The 23,417-nt window shown below is 39.2% G+C and overlaps 1 protein-coding gene across 2 annotated transcripts in view; it reads left to right on the top strand.

The window, feature by feature from the left end:
- il1rapl1b (interleukin 1 receptor accessory protein-like 1b) overlaps positions 1 to 23,417 on the top strand; it is a 353,384-nt gene that overhangs the window by 2,085 nt on the left and 327,882 nt on the right. For both annotated transcript variants that reach the window (XM_055008610.1, XM_055008611.1), the window contains exon 2: positions 22,613 to 22,703. The gene's annotated coding sequence lies outside the window, so the exon portion shown is untranslated. The remainder of the gene's footprint in view (positions 1 to 22,612; positions 22,704 to 23,417) is intronic.

The raw sequence follows: 23,417 nt of genomic DNA, 5'->3' as shown, positions 1-23,417 counted from the left end.
CGCTAGACTACGTTTTTAGCACTGTATGCTAGTGATTCCCAACTAGGGGGACTTGTATTCAAGGGGCTTTGCCAAGAGGAACGAGGCAGTGGTTGAAATAGGAAGCTAAAAATAAGAAACAGCGAAAATAATGAACAACCGATTCAATTATATAGCAAAATATATGATGAAATGATTCATTTGAATGCTAAAAGTGAAGGAAAATGGTTTTAATGGAGAGATAATTGGTTGAAATATGGATAGATTCAACTGACCTAAACACAAACTGTTCAACTGTATGAAAATGAACTATAACAATACTAGAAATGTTAAATCAAAATAACACTTTCAGAACATGACAGGTGGTAGCTTTGTTAGTACATCTGACAATAAAAGGTTACTAATCATTGTTTTATGTCACCCTCCATTCTTCTAACCGGCAAAAAAACATTTCGGGCACAGATATTTTCCTTGCTTTAAGCTCTGTAGACATCCGTAGCCCTTGAAAACATATGTATAAATGTGTTATATGTGTTTCTTACTTCTTATCTGTAACTTGAAAATAACATTTTTTGGGCTCATGATGGCTCAGACTCCCTCAGCATAGCCCACTTTCAGTTTGCTGGCCTACATCTAATCCCTCTGAAGTCAGTCTTGTTTTTCAGTCTCACTCTACCTTTGTTCCCTCTCATTAGAGAAAAAACTAATAATGGAAGAGAGGATAATGCCATGAGTGTTAGTCTCCACCATCCCAACAAATTAGCTTTCAAAGAGAGAGAAAATCCAGCAGAATTTGCACAAAAAAATTTCATGGTGATAATGTCAAAACTTACAATTGCATATTGTTCTTTCTGTAAGTAGTAGAATTGTGGACTGTTTTGTCAAATTCTCCAATGGTGTGATCTGGATCTCGCCTCACATTTATCCTCCAAGCTTTTCAAAACAGGATCTAAGGAATCTCCTGAGCTGCTAAGGCTACTAAGAGGTCCTTAAAAACCGACAATCATAGGCAAAATGAGGAGTGTTTGTGGCACTGCAGAAGAAATAATCATTAAAGAGGTCAGAGGCACACTGATGCAGTGTTGAATTTTAAAAGCCTTTCTTATATGACATGGCTGGAAGATAAAGAATAAAAAAATATATCAATGCATTACAGCTCCCCTGTGCCTCGGATGTGTTTTTGAGGTTGCCTTCGCTACAGTACCAAGATCAGAGAGCGACAAGCTACAAAGACAGACCTCCCTGTTTGTTTGCCTCTGCATAGCAGTAAATTTGTCTTTTACCTCTACACTATACCCAAACAATGCTCACGGTCTCAATACATTCTGTTACAGAGTCTAGTCCAAGATAAAATTGATAGGAATGCAGCCATATTAGCAACAGAAGACGTATATTAATTATGAGAACAGATTCTGAATTAAACTTGGCCTGATGTATTGCAAGGTAGAGCTGAATATTTAGAATTTAAGGTCAGAATCTGTAGAATTGTTTTTAATTGGTGTGAATTAACGGCATTTAAATAGAGATTAAATTAGAGTGATCTCTTGATAGTACAGCATTATTTGTGGATACCGAGTTAAAAAAAGAACAATGCATAGTCACCAAAGATACTGAAGATCACAATACAGAAGCTCCTCTCTCAGTAACCTACTTTGTGCTGTTTTGTAACCACAGAATATCCATCTTATTTTTTCACAATGTAAAGCAGCTGCAATGTACAACCATTTAAACCACTGACAAGCATAGTGAATAACACTGACCATCCTGTTACTATGCAGGGTTCTGCTGGGAAACACTGGGTTTTGACATTCATGTGGATGCTACTTTGACATATACCACCCACACTTTTGACTACTTGATATCTGAGACGTATAGTTTGAACTACACCACTGAATGCTTCCAAATCATTTGCAACATTCTCATTTAGCATTTGTTGCAGACCAAGCATACCCCCAGTGAAGACAGCACTCCTCTTGCATGACAATGTGCCCCTTCCACACCCCAAAAACTGCTCAGGAATGGCTCGATGAAAGAACTCAAAGCGTTGACTTGGCCTCCAGAATTTTTCGATTGGGCATTGGGATCTAGAAGTTTGTAGGATTCATTGAAAAAAAGTCAGATCCACACTATAATCCGGAGGACCCAAAAGGATTCATTGTCGGTGTCCTGATTCCAGACACCACAAACACCCTTAGAAGTCCACTCCCTGATGGATCAGAGAAGATTTGGTGGCACGAGGGGGATCTAGAGAATATTAAAAGGGTGGGTTTGATGTTGTGGCTGATGGGTGTATGTTGGCCTTTGAGATAGGTGAGGTTCTATGAGTAGCATCAGATCAGGAATGCGTTGTTCTGGATTTCAATTACACAATGTTTTTTCGGTTAATTTGGTAGACTTGGTAAGTTTCTAGCAGTGCCTGTGGCCATCTCAGGCAATAAATACGACACACTCACATTGTATTTCAGACTTTACAAGCTGACAAAAGCTACCTGAAGGCACCGTTACATAACTGACCAGCGTATAGTGGATTAAAGGATACTGAAGGCTTTAAAGAAAACATCTGTTTGGCAGAGCATTTGGAGTGAACACAGCTTTGTCAGAGTCAGCACCTGCATCCCAACACAAGTGAGGTCAAGTGCCTTCAAGAAGGAAACTGGATGCACCAAAAAAAGCGAGTTACATCTCATCCCTAAATAGCTCCTGCATTGCTCTTGACGTCACAGATAGAACGAGCTCCCAAGAAATGACTAAGTCCCACTGTTAGAATGTGTGGTTTACATTCATGTTTTGCTAATTGTAGCAGAGCTGTGCTGCTTTTCATTCTTTGTCAGCCATCTAATGGGGGACTGATTTACACATGGGATGCCAGGTGAGTGTAATTACCGGTGATTAACTAGCTGTGTGAATTGAAAAACCAGCACCACTGAGTCCCGAGAACTTACAGAAGGGACCCGGGAGTGAGTGAGTGTTTGTACATGACTTGAATAGTCTTACATCGCTAAATTCCTCTCATAGACATCTGTACTCGCATTCAAACATCTGTCGCCTCGGCTTGGGCAAACAGAGCTGAAAGAAAGTGAAAGGGAGCACTTTGATGCCATGTAGCTGGAATTACAATGATAAATCCATACACCTGAGCAGGTACCAAGGACAGTGATAACAACAGCAAGGGCAAAACTTCCTGCCATGACACTGGAGATGCCCTTTACATTGTTATATTCTTAAAATTTAATAATATTGTGTAAGAATAATCTCCTTCCACAGAATAACCATTGATTCGCTCCTAATTAGTAGAGCTATGAGCTCGTTATTCCTGTCATTTCATGCCTCAAATTATATATTGTACATCTAATACAATATACCACTAATCAACACTTTGTATCAAAACGCTGATTGCCCGAAATAGAAGAAATGTGAAATGTGCTTTTGGAGTGTTCATTTTGATTTGGTGACTATTCATTGATGTCTGAAAAGGTTTCAAGGACCAGAGCTGTTGAATTTACAGGGCAGGATTTTTGAAACAACAGAAATAAACGGCTCCAACGGCTCGCTTTAAACAGCAGGAAAGAGTCTGAATACTGATCCCTCCACCATTCATTTGCATTTATTTTGCATACTAGATCTAAATTAGCCGAAGGACCATTCTCACTACTGACATTTTGACACGTCAGAGCAGAAAAAGCAGAGGTAATAACATTAATATTAGTTCTATTTCATTCGGTATCTCAGTGAGGCATAGAATGTAAAGAAGAATTGTACTTTTTCAGAAAGCCAAAAAGCTCTGAAAAGGGTTGTATTCGACGGTGCTGCTGTGTTGTTCCTATTACATTGTGTTGCATAGTATTACACATCATGAACTAGACTTTTTGATTTTGAATAAGATTTAGTATAAATTAATTCTTGGGATACTTGACTAGGAGACACAGTTAAGTGTGTAGGTTAGAGGCAGGAAATGGACCTTGGTTAACATTTTTGGAAAAACAAAAAACAAAACGACAAACAAGTGTTGTTTCTGAAGTTAGCCAATGATAGGATAGAATGCTTTGCCCTATTTTTCACATTTAGGTTTGTTTTTTTTTCATGTAACATACATTTTACATACAGAGGACATAGACTGCACATATGTAGAGACATTAAAGTGCCATTTGTAAAAACTAGCACAACATTTTGAAGTAGCCTATCTTCTTCAAGGTCGAACTGTGCGTTCAGACATTCCTTTCTTTTTCATTTTTTATTTGAACATTTTGCAACTTTGAGCACATCCACCTTTAGCTTTTCCATTTCCTTTGCTGTACATTGAATTCTGTGAAAATCATATGCAGAAATGAAGCAGATTTTTAAAAGCCTTTTGTATATGCACCCCTCTTTATTCCTATTCATTTTTGCAAAAATGAAAGTGTAAAACAACACTTTGGGAGTTTATCCATGGAGCTATTTTTGTTTGCATTAAATTATCAAGATTCTTTATGTTAATTCATGCACGTATGCTGGTAGCTCTCTGCCCTTGTTTTCCTTAATGTTAGTATGCTAAGAAAAGTTAACTAGCTGGTGGCTATTTACGAGATATGAAAAAGAAATCAATCCTCTCTTGTAACTCTAGTCGCCATAAGTTAGATGAGAAGACAAGTCCTCCTTTAATCAAGCCACAGCAGCTGTTGAATCAACAATATCTTGATTTTATACTTCACATGAAAATAATCATTTTCTGATCTCCTCCTCTGGGATGGCGGCATATAGTCCAAATTTTAAGATTACCATGCAGATGTAATCAGTGACCTCTCAGTAAACTGCACTTCAAAGCGGCACAATAGAACACTTAAATCCCTCTCCTTTTTTTTTTTTACACCAATATGTTAATTTCTGTTTCATTGTTATTTAAGTTTTTGGTGTCAAACGTTCTTAAGCACGAATAAAACATTCCAATTTGTCAGAAATACTCAGTGAATGGGCCCAGTATTTTTCTAGTTCAGAGCAGCTGGGGATTTTTTTTTTCTTTTTTTTTTCCACTTACAAGAGGAGTGAAGCAATTTGTTCGGTGGCTAAAGGTCAAGAGAAATGAGTGAGCTCGATCAAATCCAGCAAACTAGTCCAGTTGGAATCAAAATAGGCTGTAATGTATAGGTTTTAAAAAGAGATCCGCTCCTGCTTTTCAAATAGTTTTTTTCTGGCATTTCTTCTTTTTAAGAGACAAGATGGTAAAATAAAGGAAGAGGAAATACGAAAAAGTGATATTTGAATTAAAAAATGGGGTTGTTATACGTAGGAATGTGTGCGTGACTTGAAGGCTAAACATACTGAAATGTCTTTGCTGATAAAGAGTGAGCATCATTTGGCAGGATGTGTTTCTGAAAGAAGAAATGACCATCTAATGGCACTGTCAGAGCTAATCATGTCAAGCTGTTTTAGATGACTCTGAAATGTTTGGCTCCCAGATCGAGCCTCCCAACATCAAACGTTTAAAATGCACGTTGATTCTGCATGGTCCTCGGGTCAATAGAAGCAGGTGCTCATGAATAAAGAGGATGTTAAATATGCGTGAAGTTATTAATTACAAGTCTGATATTTTTTTTACAAGGTGCTTTTCTGTTTTGCCTTTGCCAGTCGGGCCCGCCCGTCAATACGTTTCTTCTTCTTCTTGTGCTTTTTGTGCTCTTTCTTCCTCCCCCACCTTCTCCTTTTTCTTCTGACGGTGGCTTTGGTTTTCATCCCGCTGACAGCATTACAAGGTAAATGCAAAACAGTGACACCGGTTGTCCCAAGTTCTCGCAGTTCCTCTTTGGCATCTCATGCGATTGTTATTTATTTATTTTTTTTAATTCACATTTGTTTATTTGCAGTGCAGCTCTGGTCAGCAAGGAGCATTTGTTTTGTGCCCGCAGCCAAAAAATGATAAGATGCAAATGTACCGTGACACATTCAAAACAGTCGCATAAATAAATTAAAGGATTGTTAGTTTTTCCACTGACCTTTATTTAAGGCGTTCGGTAAAAGTTTCCCTTGCAACACATTCTTTTACGAACTGTGCATCTTTGAGTGCAGGAATCATTGCAAATGCTGTTAATATTAAATTAGAAATGTCACTGGCGTGTTCAGTGCAGGAAGAAGTGCAATATTCATGCATGTGGTGCAGCACAAGGCAGATCTTTAAGCATGCATGAGTCAGGCTTTAGCTGCGGTTGTAATAATATTGAGTAATTGCGGGGGCTGTTTGCAGTTGGAGAATGCACACAATACATGCACACAGGAGGCACAAGAAACATTTTTATTTGTGCCCTTTTCGACTCGAGAACAATTGCGACTTTGCTCGTTCACTGGCAGCTCTGTTGTAAATCATTTAGCATCTGACAGTGTGAAGAGGAGGGAGGAGAAAATTGGCTAGACGGTGGGCTGTGAGAGCTAGATATCTCAGCAGCTGGTGGCTGGCAGTCATCAACACGCTATCGAGTCGCAAGTGTATGATGGTGATTTGGTGGAATGGGCGAGTAGGAAATATCCTGATTATGGCTTTGGGTTGGGTGATGTCATCTTTGGTTTCTGAAGGCACATTTTGAAACATGGAGGCTCACTGCTCTCTTCATTACCCATTTAATCCGATGGAATCTTTGTTTGAGTGTTGTCTTTTGATTTTAAAGCATTATTTATTAATGTTATGCTCAAAGTTTGCCCTCAAAACCCCAGTGTTCCTTGCTTTGGTGCAAGTGTGCTCTGCTTCTACTCAAAAGTGTTTATCTGCACTCAGATTTACTGTCCCTGCACGAATGTCCTGTGCTTCAGTTTGATTGCATCTCCTCAGACTGCTTCTGCTCACCAAACTTGCTGCTTTGAGATTTGTGCCCTTAGATCTGTGTGAAACAACCGTGTCACAAGTCCCCGACTAACAGAATGAAAGGTACGATGTGACCAATGAAATCATTACTTCCTCCTTGCAGTCACGTCCCTTAAGGGCGATTAATGTGTGACCAGGTTCAGAAACCCATGGAGAAAATGAGGTCAGTTTGGTGTTTTATTTTACAGCATTTACAATCACTGTCAGCTGGGCTTAGCAAATCAAGTAAGTACATTGTTTTCATGGTGCTGTCGTTTCTTGAAATTTAATTAGTGAAGAGATATTTGCAGCTTGGGAATACATCAGTGACAATATGCTTGGCTTTCCAGTGTTAATCATACTCTAGTAATGTCAACACTGTTAGGCAGCAATAAATGATAAAATGGATGTGAAATGCTGTGCTATAAGGCTACTGTTCTATGTAGCTACTATTGTAAAAAATAAAAAGGACAGTGGTGTATGTATTAACTCCAAAAATCTAGCTTCAAATGCTCAAAGAAAGGAAAGTAACCCCAAAGAACCCTTACTGAGTTAATTTGTTTTCCATTGGCTTCGATGCATCATAAGAAATTACCACACGTCACATTGCAGTTTAAAATTCAGTCACAGTGGTTGCTGCCTAATTGCCCTTTTCAATAAAGTCAAGTTTTGGATGAGTCAAGTTTAAACTACTTTGCAAACAAACGTTGGGCGTGAATATGGAACAGTATCAGAGAAGACATCAAGAATGCATCAAAATGCCTCCCTTTACCTCCCAGTGAAACGCATTATATTACCCAGAACATTGCTCTAATAGCAGCAGTCAGACAGGTGAGCTGCCGGGTTCACTGTGTTCTGAGGTGGTGGTGTGTACGTGTGTGTGAGAGCGAGTGAGTGAAAGGCAACAGGGATGGATGGTATAATGGTGGGCGGTGGGGTCTTAAAATGACAGAGGTGAACCAATGACCAGCCCCCAGGGGCCCCTTCTGAGGGTCATGTGTCATTAGCTCAGTCTGAATTGGCGGCAGACCATGGGACAGCCGAGCGGCGCGGCCAGCGATGCCGTTTTCATGGCTGAGCGGAAAGCGCTCGCGGCCATCGCCTGTCCTCACTTTGCCTCTTTCAAAGGGAATAAGCTCCATCCAGGCAGCGTCGGTTTGGCACAAGATTCCTCCCACTCCCTCAGATGCACACTGAGAATACCTTATTTTGACAAGTTCACATTGCTGTGTGTCAAATAGCAAAATTGGCGGCGTTAATTTAATTCTGAGCATAAAAATAATCAGTGTTTACATTGGCTCGCTTGCATTCGAGTTCATTTAACACATTTAAGCAAATTTCGCTCTGCCAACTATCAGCTATGTGAATGCAGAAAAGGCTTTCAATTACTGTCAAGTACAAAGTGATATGAAGAGAATTATTCACTGTTTTTTGATACCAAATACACTGATAAATTGAATGCGGTATTATGGTGTTTATAAGGAAGGCTCATTTTTAATGTTGAAACAAGGGAAATCAACAGCAAGGTATGATAAAGCTGATATATCAGGATCGAACCAATTTGTAAATAGCTTTGTTTCACAATCTAGACAGCAGGAGATGAGGTCTACATGTGCCGTCCATCTTTCTCAGTCGTAGCGATGCGCCCTATTTATATTTAGATCATGAGTCACACTGATAGCCGTGAAAGATCTGAAGTGAAAGCTAAATTACTGCCACAGAACCTGAACACAGAGAAGTGCTGATGGCGCTGAAAGTAGAACACAAAAGTAGAGAGCTGTCAAGCTGTAAAATTGCACAGCGAGCTCGGTGAAAAGATGATTACGGGCAATTATGCAGCCGCAGATGCCCTCTGAGGGAAGACCTTCCGCTCTTCAGGGGCTGGCTGGAACGGACATACAAATAGCAATACAGCTGAGCGCCGTCTGTGTTTGTTCACTGCGACGGGAACACAAACCTGAAAGTTGTACTGTTTGATAAAACTATACATTATGTGGCATTAAAAGCTAAGTCTCTCCTGCAAAGAAGGATAGTGTTTTGTGAGTGCAAGCAGAATAATTACATGTCATATCTATACAGTGTCAGGGTTGGAAAGGTTACTTTAAACATACACCTAACAGCATGTTCTGATACACCTACTACTAAAAATGTAGCCAGTCACTGAGTCCAAGTGTCACAGTATTAAAGAAATATGCCATAATATTACTGTCTGAATTGATAGACAAGAGCTCATTTTAAAAAAAAAAGTATAATTATTATCTATCAGTAATTTGATTTGATAATAATTTGGGTAGAAAAGAGAAGAAAATCTCCCAAATTTCTAATCATAAATCTACTCTGTGCAGAGGACATTTTAAATGATATATTATCTAACTGCAGGAAGTTACTTTACCTGGAAATGTGTTGTCATTGTTACCTATTTCTATATTTTGGTATTTACATTAACTAATAGAAAAGTCATCCTCTATGTGGGAAACATCTGTGCTCACAATACAGCAAATAACTGAGATCATGAAAGGGAAAAATCTCTTTATAATGTCACCGACACCATAGTAGACAGATCAGGCTTTCACTATAAGCTAAAGAAAAATGTCACAACTCAGGACTCAACCTGAGGATGAGTGCTACAAAACAAATGCAGCAAAAAAAGAAAACTGTCATTTTATCATCATGATCTTGATCGATCCTATGTCAGGGATAATTTCTAATTATGATGAGTCTAATTAATGAACTTTCTGATGTTGCTGCTGCATGTAAATATGCACAGCACTTTTGTTTTTACAAATACGTGTTTCCAGATGTTGCAGGTTTACATATTGTATACACTACTGGTCAAAAGTTTGGTGTCGCCCAGACAATTTCATGTTTTCCATGAAAACTCACACTTTTATTCATGTTCTCACATAACTGCATAAGGGTTTTCTAATCATCAATGAGCCTTTCAACACCATTAGCTAACACAATGTAGCATTAGAACACAGGAGTGATGGTTGCTGGAAATGTTCCTCTGTACCCCTATGGAGATATTCCATTAAAAATTTCCAGCTAGAATAGTCATTGACCATATTAACAATGTCTAGATTGTCTTTCTGATTAATTCAGTGTTATCTTCATTTAAAAAAAAAAAAAAAAAAAGCTTTTCTTTTAAAAATAAAAAAGTTTCTAAGTGACCCCAAACTTTTGAATGGTAGTATACATGTATTAAAGTTGCTCTATGTTAGTCGTTTTATTTTTTTTATTATCCCTTATTAATCCCACGAGGGCGGAATGGTTAAAGGCCTCGCTCAAGGGCCCAACAGTGGCTGCTTCGGGGTTTGAACCTCCAACCTTCTGATTAGACTTAAACGTTGCGCCACCACTACTATTAAGTAACGTTGCTCTATATTAGCTAAAGTTGCTCTATTTTACTTAAAGTTGCTTTACATTAGTTGAAGTTGCTCTATATTAAATAAAGTTGCTCTATATTAGTTAAAGTTGCTCTAAATGAGTTAAAGTTGATCTAAATAAGTTAAAGTTGCTCTATATCACCTAAAGTTGCACTATATTAGCTAAAATTGCTCTATATTAGTTCAAATTACTTTATATTAGCTAAAGTTGCTCGATTTTACTTAAAGTTGCTCTACATTAGTTAAAGTTGCTCTCTGTGAATCTGTCAGCTAAAAGCATGCCAACTTTGACTTTTGCACTATCTGTGATGTGTATGTAGCATATTGTTCTTTAACCTATTTGAAAATTTTTTTTTTTTTTTTTTTTTTAATTAAATAATTTTTTTTTTTTTTTTGAAATTGCAACCAGACAAATAATCTTTTATGAAGTGTATCGGTGTATTTAATTTTATCTTTTTACTGTAAGTTTGAGGGATTGCGTTTACTTTTTTTGGTATACTAATTTTTTAACATCGCTCCATTACTCCCCAAGCCTGTAGAATATTGTGTGTATCTTATTGTGAAAGGGTGTTATCTGTGGTTGGCTTGATCAGCGATTTACCTATTTCACAGCAGACAGAATGCATGCTTGTTTTGATGTCCACACGCCCCATTATGTCAATTTTAGTCTCCTACATTTATCTGACAAGCATAGTTATTAGCAGATTAATGTGTCACATATACAGCATATGTACATTTTAAGACGGGAAGTGTTTTTCCACATTAAATTTAAATGATATATGGTACTAAGTTGTTAAAATGCTCAGCCAAAATGATCAAAGTGTCTTCCACGAAATCGAGAAACATAAAAAAGCACAGAGCGGGCTTCTCTCCAAAGTAAACTTCAATGTGACCGTAATCTCCTTGAGGACCACCACCATACATGAGTCTTACTCATTTGTTAACTCGTACATTGCTTTTAAGTGACGCTCAGAGTGGGCGGTTTATAATTTTTCACAAGAATTCTGGAGTTGGATGAGAGATATGTGTATGATTTTTCTAATCAAGCCGTACCTGGCAAAACAGACGGATCTTGATCTTAATTAAAATGTGGTATAATTATGTTGTTTTTCTCCAGCGTTTGATGTTATATGAGCAGCAGCCAGTGTGTGTACTTGTAGGAATTAATAATGTCTCTTTCTGGCAATACCATAGAAACACTGTGAATATGTGTTTTCTATAGGAACACTTTAGATCAGGGGTGTCAAACACGCGGCCCGCGGGCCAAAACCAGCCCACCAGAGGGTCCAGTGCAGCCTGTGGGACATTAACTGCAGATTGTAAATTTGTAAAACTATAAATTTAAAATAATATCTATTGACAAGTTGTTTTGATCATAAAGTAAAATACTAGATTGCTCATTGTTCTATTGTGTTTTTCTGTCTCATTTTTGTCATTTTTGTCTTGTTTTTGTTGTTTTTTTACTGACTTGTCTTTTGCCTCATGTTTTTGTCTTTTTGTTTTTCGTTTTTTTCATTTTGTGTTTCGTTTTTGTCTCGCTTGTGGTTTTTTGTCTTGCCCACTTGAGATCAAATTGGGCTGAATGTGGCCCGTGAACTAAAATGAGTTTGACACCCCTGCTTTAGATGGATTGTCCGACAGATAAATGATTCTTTTTACCAGAGTCTTTTATACTTTTAAGGCTCACTTTGAGAATTTGTGTCGACTGCAAATGGGGCTTTTACCTTTAAAAGCATGACCATCCTGGGCGCCCATGTAGCTCAATGCGTTAAGTAGGCGACCCATGTGCAGGGGCTGGTCCCCGATGCAGCAGCCCGGGTTTCATTCCCGCTTGCGGCCCTTTGCTGCATGTCTTCTCCCGTTTCCTGTCTCTCTCTCACTGCGCCTATGAAAATAAAGCTGAAAAAAGGGCCAAAATAATAACTTTTTTTTAAAAAAAGCATGAACATCCACTGTTTCTTTCCCACACTTCCTCCCGCACTTTTCATGTTCTCAAACTGTGTTGCAGCTCTCCCTACACGCCAGTCTTCCTTCGCAGACAAGGAAGTCATTACAGGGGGCTCTCACCCCATCACAGATGGCCATTTAACACATCGGTGGCAACTGCAAATGAACCAGGAGTAGCAGCCGCTTGACTAGACCCGGCCGACTTTGCACAAATGTTTATCTCTCACTCACCTGCTGTGCTGGGATTGGACGTGCGTTTCGACCTTGGCTCCATTTTGTCTTTTATTTATTTAAATCTATTATTTTGTCACAGGTGGAATTTTTTTTTTTTGTTGCAAACTGTCCGAATGGGTTCACAACTTGGTGAACAAACCTTATTTTTGGGGTGTAGCTGAGACGAAAACCTCGCCTTTGTTTATTTTCTATATTGCATTTTCTTGAGGTGCAGGAGAAAGAGCTGATGCACGGCAGGCATTTTTTCCTAAATCTCCTTCTGCTGCCCCCTCGAAATTTGTAATAGCCATATTTGCTCTGTCAAGCCGCCTTAGCCTTTCGGTGCATTCAGAGTTCCACTGGTGATAAAACAGATAAAGCCTTCTTGACAAGTTAAAAATGAGAAAGCAATTGTGGCTGACACCCTCGAGACAGCCATCCTCTCTCCCCCTCGCTTTCTCTGTCTTCCCTTTTTGTCTTCTCCTCCCGCCCCTCCTTGCCGTGTCCTGTTTGCTCTTGTTCTCTGGAAATGCCTCGCTTGTTATTTACTATCTCTACTGAGTAAAATATTAACGAAGATACCTCTTGAGGACGTTTGCAAGTGCTGAGCGATACGACTGTAGCCAGGCTATTAAGGGAGAAAGCCGAAGCACTGAGGGATGTAAACACAGAGCCTATTCATTAGTCCCTTCCTATCATTCCTCCACTTTGCATTTAATACAGTATGTTCACTTTCCCAGCCTGGCAGAGGGTGTTGTTGTATTGTGGCTACCTATCTTTGGATGAAACATGTTACCAAGGGAAAAGGCCACTAATTATCTGTTTCTGTGCATGTGTTAAACTCGCCGTGAGTCACGGAATGGCAGAATGTAAGGATCAAGTGCCTCGCGTGTGAAAAGTCCACATGAGAGAGAAGGGGGGGAAGAGGGGGTTGATAGAGCGGCGCTGGCAAGGCCGGGTGTCTAAATCACGGTTTGGAATGGACCCTCAGCGTGGCGATTGGCTGTCACAGCCACAGATGGAGGACGGCGCCCACAGGAAAAGGATAAACTGTCTGATAAGCGCACGGTGAGGTACAGGGCTTCTGCTGGCAGACAGGCTCTTGAGAGAGATGGGAGGAAGTGGAGGAGGGGGGAGAGAAAGGTAAGGAGATGGGAACAGAAAAGGAAAATGAGTCAAGAGGGAACAGGCAACAGATGAATCTCCATCTGTGTTCAGAGGCGGACAGGGATGACAGAGAGAAAACAAGCCAAACGACCACTGAGGTGCGGCTTTGGTCTCATACCCCTTGTGGGTTTGTCTCTCTCTGAAGAAACACTTAAGTGCATTTTGATATTTCCCCTTTCTGCAGAGAAAGGAGCAGCGCACTGCTATGTAATAATGAGTTGGGATGAGTGGCATCAATCAGCCGCTTCAGAAACGGATACAGCAGCTGCAGTTGCAGCAACAGCAGAGTTTATTTTATCAATAAAAATGAGTCAAGTTGAGCAATCACTGAGTGCAATGTTGTAAAACTAAAATTACTGTAATATTTATTAGTGAACAGCAACACATTAAATTGAAAAGCTAAAACCAGTGACAAAATCTCTGATTTCTGACAGAGAAGTGGACAGATCTGTGGCAGTTTTGAATACAAATTAGGGATGTCACAATATCAGATCTTCACAATATGATTACTGTGGCCAAAACAATTTTCAGTAACAACATTTTCACAAATTTAACATCAATTTTTCAAAAAAAAAAAAAATTCATTAAAAAACAAGATCAAAGTACTGTTCGAGTGTAAGATAAGTTCCCTGTGCTGGCTTATTTACAGTATTGTGTGTTACTGTCATCACTGTGGATGATAAATAGTTTAACATTTAGCAATATTCATTAAAAATTCAGAAAATCTGACTGTAGAAGTCGCTAACAGAGTATTTTGGAGATCCTTTTAAGCTAGGTGGGTGCAGTGGTGCACCTCTATAATCCAAGCTACTTTGAAGCTGAGGTTGGGGGGGATTGTTTGCAGGTATAGCTAATGAATGATAGATTGATGGCTTACAATGTTTAAAAACTGCCTCTAAGAAAACGGCATTCCAGATTACTAGGACACAAGTGGGTGAAAAGTTTTGGTTATCTGTGAAACCGCAGACAAAGGCAGATGGATGTTTTTTTTTAAGGGAGATTTGGAATGAATAGTGAGGAGATGAAAGCATTGGTGCCTTCTAAAAAATGACCAAATTCTTTATGTAACAAAGCAGTTTCAGGTGACAGTCCTTTCTTTTTCAGAATCGATTTCCATATCAAACACAGCTTGCCATTGTGTAACATAGAGTAGTGAGGGAGTAGTGAGCTGGTGTGCTGGAGCTTCAGCTAGTGGGATAGTTACATCTAAGCCATTTAAAGGCAGGAAGGGATTTTTTTCATATTTCACTTTTAAACACCGAGATGCGTTTTTAGGAGTTTAATCAATAACCAGGGAGGGACTTTCATCCATTGTATAGATGGGACAGAATAGTAAAAAAAAAAAATCAAAAAAAAAAATCTCATAGGTCTTCTTGAAAAGCACTGACAAAATAATGACTTACTAATAATTTTCAGTAGATATTTGCGTTTTCAGTAGAACCACAAAATAATGTTTATAAATTCCTAGTTTGATAATCTGTACCCGAGTGGACACAACCTTAACTGGTTTGGCGAACATATGTATGATCAAAACAACTTGTCAATAGAAATTATTTTAAATTTACATTTACAAATTTACAGTAGCCGTTTAATGTCTCCTCTGTGATTTTTACACTTTACAAAGTCGTCCCGTGGGCTGCATTAGACCCTCTTGCGGGCCGGTTCTGGCCCGCGGGCTGCATATTTGACACCCCTGATCTAGGGTTATTCATAACTTCAGTTGACACGTTAGGTCTTCCAGTCTTATCATTGTTTGTGCTTCAATTTAATTCACACACCCTATTTGTCTAATTTTATCATTTGTTCTATCTTAAAATGCCACAATATTGTCATAGTTACAGTGATGCCGTGACGCTATCTTGCAAAGATACAGAAATCTTTAACAAATCCGCAGATCCATGCTATAAGCCACATCACTGCCAAAACCTAATCACTATGTCCTTGTGTCATTTCTGACCTTCCCTGAAAATTTCATCCAAATCTGTTAGTCTGTTTTTGACGGACGGACGGATGGACAGACAGACAGACGCAGATCGTCACATAACTCCGCCGTGTTCCTTGGCAGAGTAATAATCATTGCATTTGATTTTATATACCGATGGTGACATTTTATTTCTTAGCATCTAACTGTGACATCAATGGTGTGACAAATTCAGTTACTTCTGTTATTTGATCTAAAGATAGAGACTACATGTTTGCTTCCGAGCTCCAGCTGCTCTGTGCATCACCGCGGCATATGTACACGCTACGTCAGGGAGCGCAAACAAGCATCTGCGAACATGAAGTTTCCCAAAGTCTGAGGAGACTTCTGCTCTGAGACCACTAACCATCCTTTTAATCCTACAAAACACCGCTGCTAAATAAACGCCCCCCACACTCAATCGTGCAGGGTGTATCCAAGGATATGTAGCGTGGTAAAATGTGTCTTCACAGAAACGCAATAATATCCCTTCAGTAATATAAAGGGATCTGTGAATGAATCCAAATACAAATACCTCGCAGATTGACAGAGCCCTATCTGTTATTTCCACAGCCTGTTTTGGGTTAAGTGGCTTTTCTGCCTAAGACCAAGCTGTATGGAGTTAGCTCTTGAAAAATGGCGCTTATCGTGAGATGTGGGTGTTTGTTTGTAATATACTATGAATTATAGAAGGACAAATTATTGCTGCATGGGATCTGAAGTGTTATTGCCTCCCAAAAGGAAAAAAAAGGAGGAAGAATTAATAAAACACAAGCTGCTACCTACACTAAAATGACAAGTCAATATTTATGTTCTTCCTCCTTTTTTTTTACAACCTTTGTAGACGGTATTTACCAGACTTTTATTGGGGTCACTTTATATCAACAATGTTAACAAAAAAAGGCACTTTTAATGAAAAATGTTATACCTTAAACAGTTATATTATGGCATTAATGCACAAACTCACACAAGGGGACACGTGTGCACTTTTTTTTAATGCTATTTCTCCTCTCTCTGAATTTTTTTAGTCTATGTCTTATTTCTACTGTCACCACTAAACCAATTGTAAGACCTGAATTGTATCTTATGTTTGTATCTACATGTCATCAGTTCTTGTTTCTCCAATGAAAGCCACATTAAAAAAAGACATTTGTCACTTAACTTCAAATACAGCTATATATATATATATATATATATATTGCAATATGGGAGGAAAAGTATCATCAAACTGAGAAGTTCAAGGGTGGAAGACATTTCCAACAAGACTAGAGCATCACAGGCAGGAGCTAACATTCTCAGCCAACATCTGAGACCTTATTCTATTAAGATGAAGGCCATCCTATTTTAGTCAGGATGGCCTAGCCCAGAAAAAAACCCTCAAAGTTATTTAAAGGCAGATCCCAATATCAACAGGCAGCAAGTTAGAGCCAGAGTTAGAGACTTAATCACCTCCTTGCGCCTCTACAAGTGGGAAGGAGGCAGAGATGAGTTTTCTGAAGATAGTGTCCAGGGGGGAAATACTGTAGGATGTCAGGTCAGGCTTGTATTTGCAATTATGCTTCAGAGGTATTGGGAATTTCTGACAGCTGCAGTGTGTCGTGTTTGGCTGAAAGAACTGCAAAATTGTTTTAAAGTGTAGAAAATGTGTTCTTCTTCTATATATTAGCCCTAATTGTTACCCACCAAAATACATTTTGTGCATCTTTAAGGCCCAATGCGGCTTACAGAGGTTCTTTGTGTACAAAATGATTGGATAAATGCTGTTCTAGTACAAATATAAGGCAGTTTCTGACTCATTATGAGAATGCTGTGACTCCTAAGCAGTTCTCTGATTAGTCAAGCCGGAAAAAATTTAGGTTAACAACAATTATATCCCGTCATTGATCTTCAGAAGGCAGTATGTGCATTTCATACAGGAGGTAGAAACTAAACCTGATGAAACGTTCAACAGTTTGTGTCGGCCCACTTTTCGATTTTGAGTCAGTTTTGGAGAAAACTGGAATGGAAACTCGTTTTTATCTCATTTGCTAAGCAGCTTTAATTAAGGGGGCCTCAGACTGAGTTTCTTTCCCCAGCAGTGGCAGTTAAGGCTCATAGGAAGTGTAGCATTTAGAGCCATTTGCCAAATTTATCTTAGTAATTGTTCAACAAGCCGCTGCATTTCGATCTTTTCCGAAAACGGAGCATATCATGAAAGGAAAACCTAAAATCAGTACTTCATAGTTGTAAAAATAATACTTCTAGGATAACAGGTGACAGTTAAAGTACCTTTTCTGTGATAATGTGTCACAAGTTAAGATATACATTGATTGACAACTTTTGCTGGCATTGGAGGAAAACAAGTGAAAGAAAAACAGCCAGCAGTCATTCCAAAATCCCAATCCATACCTGATTTTCTGTGCATAAACATAAAAAGACAAGAATGCTGGCAGTTTCTTTGGGTTGCAATCTTTCTTTCTTTTTTCAAAATTTTTTTTTTACAAAATACCAGCAAGGCATCCATCCCTAGCTTTATTGTCAAGGGATGAAGGGTTTTCGTCTCCTCTTTTTTTTTTTATGCCAGCTGTACATATTGATAGCAGACAGTTAGACGCTGCTCACTGTGCCACAGTCTGGACACTTATTCTGGCATCCCTTGGCTATGTTGTACGTTAGAAGATAGGATGTGCAATATTCTCAGAGCAAGAAATGAATCCACAGAGATTTCTTTGTGGCTTGTCCAGATAATCCTTTTGGTCAAAGAAAAAGAAACCCTGTGCTTTTTCGCTCGAGGCTTCGGGGGGATTCTCGGAGGAGGCAGTTTTCATTTCAATTGTGGGTCTATACTTGTGGCGTCTGTTTACCAATGCTGCGATCCAGTTTCGAAATATCGGGAGGAATAGCTGAGGAGCTCAAATAGAGAAGGCACTTGATGTAAATCAACAGAAATCAAGGACAAACTTTCTTTTTTTTTTTTAATTAGTTGAAACGATAAAAAGGAAACAAGAAAGGGAAAGAAAAGGAGACTTTATATCAAACATTCCTTCTGCAGTTTACTGTCCAGGGAGGAGTAAATATCTCTTTTTCATTATTTAAGTTCCCTCGGGCTGTCAGCAGCCAAACCACTAAGATTTAAAAAAAAAAAAAAACATTGTGTGATGTGATTTGAATGCTGCGTAAAACTGAAACCGCTTCCTTAACAGATATGTTTTCAGATCAGTATGTGTTTGTGCATGTGTGTGTTATGGGCTCGCATGCAGCCATGTTTGTGTGTGCGGCAAAAGGCACCGAGTTGCTCCCATTCCTCGAAGCCCCCCCAGGCGCCGGGGAGCATCTGCAGCCCTCTCTTTTCCATATGCCCCGTGCCTCACAGTCTCACTCAATCATTAATTCAGGGTGATTATGAATTAACAAGCCACCATCACTCTTTTTTTCTCCCCTTCGTCAGATCGGCCCGGTTTTTCCATCCCTTTTTTTTATGATTTCAAAATTCAAAGAAAGCATCTAATTATGTAGGGAAAGCTGCCTCAGGTGGATAGTTTGGCATGATAATGCTGCGGTTGCTATAGTGATCCATCACTTTTTCAATTAGAGAAGCATATTATTTAGATTAGCCCTTTGGAACTTCTCGAACTGGCCGTAGGAGTCAAGGGGCTGGACCGGTAGTCTTTTCAAATTTGGGGCTGATTGGGGACCAAATGGAATATAAAGTGCATTTGTTGAGACACTTTTTCATATGGCACAACTCCCTCTGAGTGAGATTTTTCCTGTACAGCGGCTGCACATACAGTCCCCGATTCCAGCTCGTTTCCCCAAACTTCGGAAGACCCTGATGGAAATTCTCCCCAGGTGGCAAAGAGATGCCGGCGGCGGTAGGAGAGGAGGGTTCACCGTGTTGCTCCCTCCGACACATGCGACAACAGGACAGATGCTTGCCAACACGGGGGCCCGAGCACAGCATCCTCCAGTTGAAGGGCGGTCTCCTTAATCACCACGACACCCTGCTGCTCTGTTGTCTTGGCAAAACAACGCAGAAACAAACAGGCAGAGCAAACTTGATTAGATTATGTTCTGTTGGGAGTGAGATTTACAAGCTTTCGTGGCGGGGTTTTTCTGGGTGACACAAGATCACAGAAATTGCATGACAGTAAAGTTCTCAGGGTTTCAGTTGCATTTTGTGTCTAATGATTGCACACTCACTGAAATCTATCTTTACTGTATTTGTGGGAATCGTGTGCATCGTTGGGTAGAGGCAGTTGGTAAAAGTTGTACCCAGTAGTGATGGAAAAATAGGAGGAGGATATTGTGATATTTGCAGTACGTAAGAGACAGGAAACTTGTATATAGCAGAACTGGATACAAAAACTGTTGGTTAGAACCTCATGAAGCTCAACAACTGTTTATTTTATTTCATTTTTTGTGATTTACTGTGAAATGGCAACAGCAACATACAGTAAATTCCTTTTTCTACGTCAAGTACAACTGCTTTTGGGCTGCACAAACAGCTTTACCACTAATTTAGCGAAAAAGATACACACATCTTGTTTTGTCAGGTATTTTCAGACATTTCTTTTGGTTTCCTGTTGGATTTAACTTAAGGATTCCTCTATTCAGTGTGCCACGTTACTTTATTGCCATAGCAATCTACAATACATGGCATGTTGTTCCTGTTAACTTCCTTCAGGATTTATTGTTACATCTGGACTTTGGTGGGAAAAGTAGCAGTAAATTATGTTAAATAACAGTTGTCTTAGTTCTTTTATTTTGAATTCTTGACACTAAAGGTGGACAGAGATGACATTATATGTGTCTGTATCTGTCTCTGTAAATATCCTCGGCTAGAAGACCGTGTCTGAAATGCATATGGTTTAAGATCTTGACAGATGTTCTACTGATCCGAAAATGATGTTCCCTTACAGCTGCAAACTGCATCCTGACTTATGTTTTGAAAGCGACTTATTTTCTCCCCAAAAGGTGAGACTGTATATATTAGATATTATATAAGAAATATCTGTTTTAATTTATCTGTGCTTTCCAGAATTCAGATTCCAGAATTCTACATTGTACAGTAGTTCATATCATGTTTTTCACATTTCTAGATATGAATGAAACATAAATTATGTGTATGTAAAGCCTTTAGAACAGGGGTGTCAAACTTATCTTAGTTCAGGGGCCACAGTCAGCCCCATTTGATCTTAAGTGGGCCTGACCAGTAAAATCATAGCACAATAACCGATAAACAACCACAACTCCAAATTTTTCCTTTAGTGCAAAAAAGTACATTCTGAAAATATTCACATTTAAGGAACTATCTTTCTACAAAACATCATGAACAACCTGAAATTTCTTCAGAAAAGTAAGTTCACAGATGGATTATGTCACCTGATAAAAACGACCCATCATCACATGTCAGATGATGCTCTGAGGAAGACCACAGATGTGGTTGAAACATGTCAGCAAGGTAAAAAAACAACAACTTTTCTTTACTTAGTTGTCAGTTAAAAAGTAACTCTATTCAAAAGTAAGTTTAATTTCAACAACATCATGCCTCAGTTTATCATTTACACATTACAACTTACAGATCACAGTGTCTAGAAAAGCATAAAACATTTAGTCACAGGTATCTGGAACTGAACAATATTGTGTTTTACTTTTAAAAAGACAACAAAACAACAGTGAGAAACAAAATGTGAAAAAAAACGAGACAAATGACACGAAACAAAACAGTGACAAAAAATTAGACAAAAAAGTTACAAAGTGACAAAAAATGGACAGACAAAATAAAAAATGACAAATGCATGAAACAATACGACAAAAACGATACACAAAATGAATAAAGCAACAAATTTATAATTAGCAGTTAATGTCTTCTCTGTCATTTTTACATTTTACAAAGTCATCCTGTGGGCCCTCTGGTAGGCCGGTTCGGCTGCATGTTTGACATCCCTGTCTGAGAAACACACTCACAAAGTTGTTGAGATACGTAACACTGATTGGAGTTGAAACTGGGCAGAGTTTCTGGGAATTATGTGAGGTTAAGACAGTCAGTGAATGGATGAAATCGTACAAATCTACTGGCAGGTGCAGCAAAACTAACAGAAGAGTGCATCTGGGTATAACTAGAGATTTTCTAGTGTATAAATATCCTCAATTTGGCTAAATACAGGCTATTCCCTCACCTGTCCACCGTGTGTCCTCGTTTAGTTTGCTTCTGCACATGTACAGTTGTTTCTCATTGGCTTCTTGGTTCAGCACTAGATCTGGTGAACTTTCACTGCATTTTTCCACCATCCAAAGCGCCTCTTCTGCCTTCAAGTGATGTTTACCTGCATATCTCTGATGTGTTGCCTGCTTTCCTGTTTGTCTGACAACTGCTTCCCTGATCCTGCCTTCATGTTACCAACTGTAAGCTCACCTAATGATCAAGTAAACTGTCTTTTAGCTTTTTATACTCTGTCTCTCAGGATAGACTGTATTTGTCATTGGAGCATTTTCAATATTTATGTCACAATCCAAGCAAAAGAATGACACAGACTGGTTAGACTTGCTGTTTTTTTTGAGTGTTTTCTGATTTAAAAGAGGTTCCAAACTTGCTAATAAGAATTTGTTAAGACAGATTTGACATGCGGATGTGTTGGAGTCATTCTTTTCCCACAAAGTTTGCAGAGATCTATACATCTGCTTTCCCCCGTTCCTTAACCTGTCCTCCAGCTCGTTTTACAAATGGTTCCTCACTGAAAACCTCCAGTAAATGCCGTTTTAGCGTGACAGGCGTTTAGAAACAGCAGTTGGGTGCTTTTGTGCAGTAACATTAGACTGTCTGTCACATTACAAGCTGCACACATGCAGACTTGGAGGAAAGAGAGAGAGCGAGTAAATAAATAAATAAAAATCTGCCACCAACATCTGCTGCTGGTCTGGTGGGACAGAAGCAGCCCGCCCTGTGCAGACCTCTATTACCGGGTTTTGATGTTGCCATAAGGCTCTCTGAGACAAGTCAGAAATGTGTATGTTGATGGTTATTCTTTTGACTTTTTCCACAGAACTCAAGGACATCGCAGCTGTCCGGTGTTCTCCGAGTGAGGCCGGACTCCAAGAAACTTTAAATTAGCTTTTCAAATCTGAGAAAAAAATGTAGTCGCAAGATATAAATTGTACTGTTCTTGTCCATCTCAGGAAACAGAAATGATGACGTTGCAAGCAAAGAAGCAGAACTCTTCTCCTCTGCTGTATCAGCATCTTGACCTGAGGAAACTTCGTGCATTTGGTGAGTCCCAAACTTACATATTGCTCCCCTGGGGCTATGTTATAGTTAGACTGGGCATGTTAGAGAAAACCTAATGAAATTGATACTGTATGGGAGGACATGGAGTCGGCGTGATCCAGCTCCCAGAGGGCTTCAAATATGGGCCCAACAGAAAGGCTTGTTCATTTCTCCGGATCTCTGTAGTGACTCACAAGTGTATTTTCAGGTGACATTTTTTTAAACAATGGGCCAATTTTAAAGGATGAGCTACAGCAGCCTGACTCACCGGACAGCGGTCCAGTGTGCTGTAATGAGCTGACTTGACTTGCTGAGCTAGCACTCGAAAGACAAACCGCCGCGTTCTGGCAGGGTCGGGGCTTCGAATACATTGTCTTCTACCAATTTTTCGTACTCGCTAGGTTAAAAATCTCCCCTCACGTCCTCCCTTTCAAACATTTGCTCCCCAAGGCACATTCCTCATCTTCTGTCCGCTGAGCTCATCTTGGGGATCCGAGGCCTGTGCAATAATATTCTCTAAAAATGCAAAAGTACTGATGGAGTTGGAACTACACTTACTCGAAATAGACAAAAACCCTGACCTATATTGGAGTTTATCTTAAATGAGGCAGTGCCAATGACATTTCTAGTCTCCATCAATGAAAAACATTTAAATATAAGGCACAAAGTAATCACACAATAGGAAAGCAGTGAGTAAAATGAGTAAGGACAGTGCCA

Source organism: Amphiprion ocellaris, chromosome 24 (genome assembly GCF_022539595.1).
Source record: "Amphiprion ocellaris isolate individual 3 ecotype Okinawa chromosome 24, ASM2253959v1, whole genome shotgun sequence".
Taxonomy (NCBI): domain Eukaryota; kingdom Metazoa; phylum Chordata; class Actinopteri; family Pomacentridae; genus Amphiprion; species Amphiprion ocellaris.
This window is presented reverse-complemented; position numbering and strand designations above follow the sequence as displayed.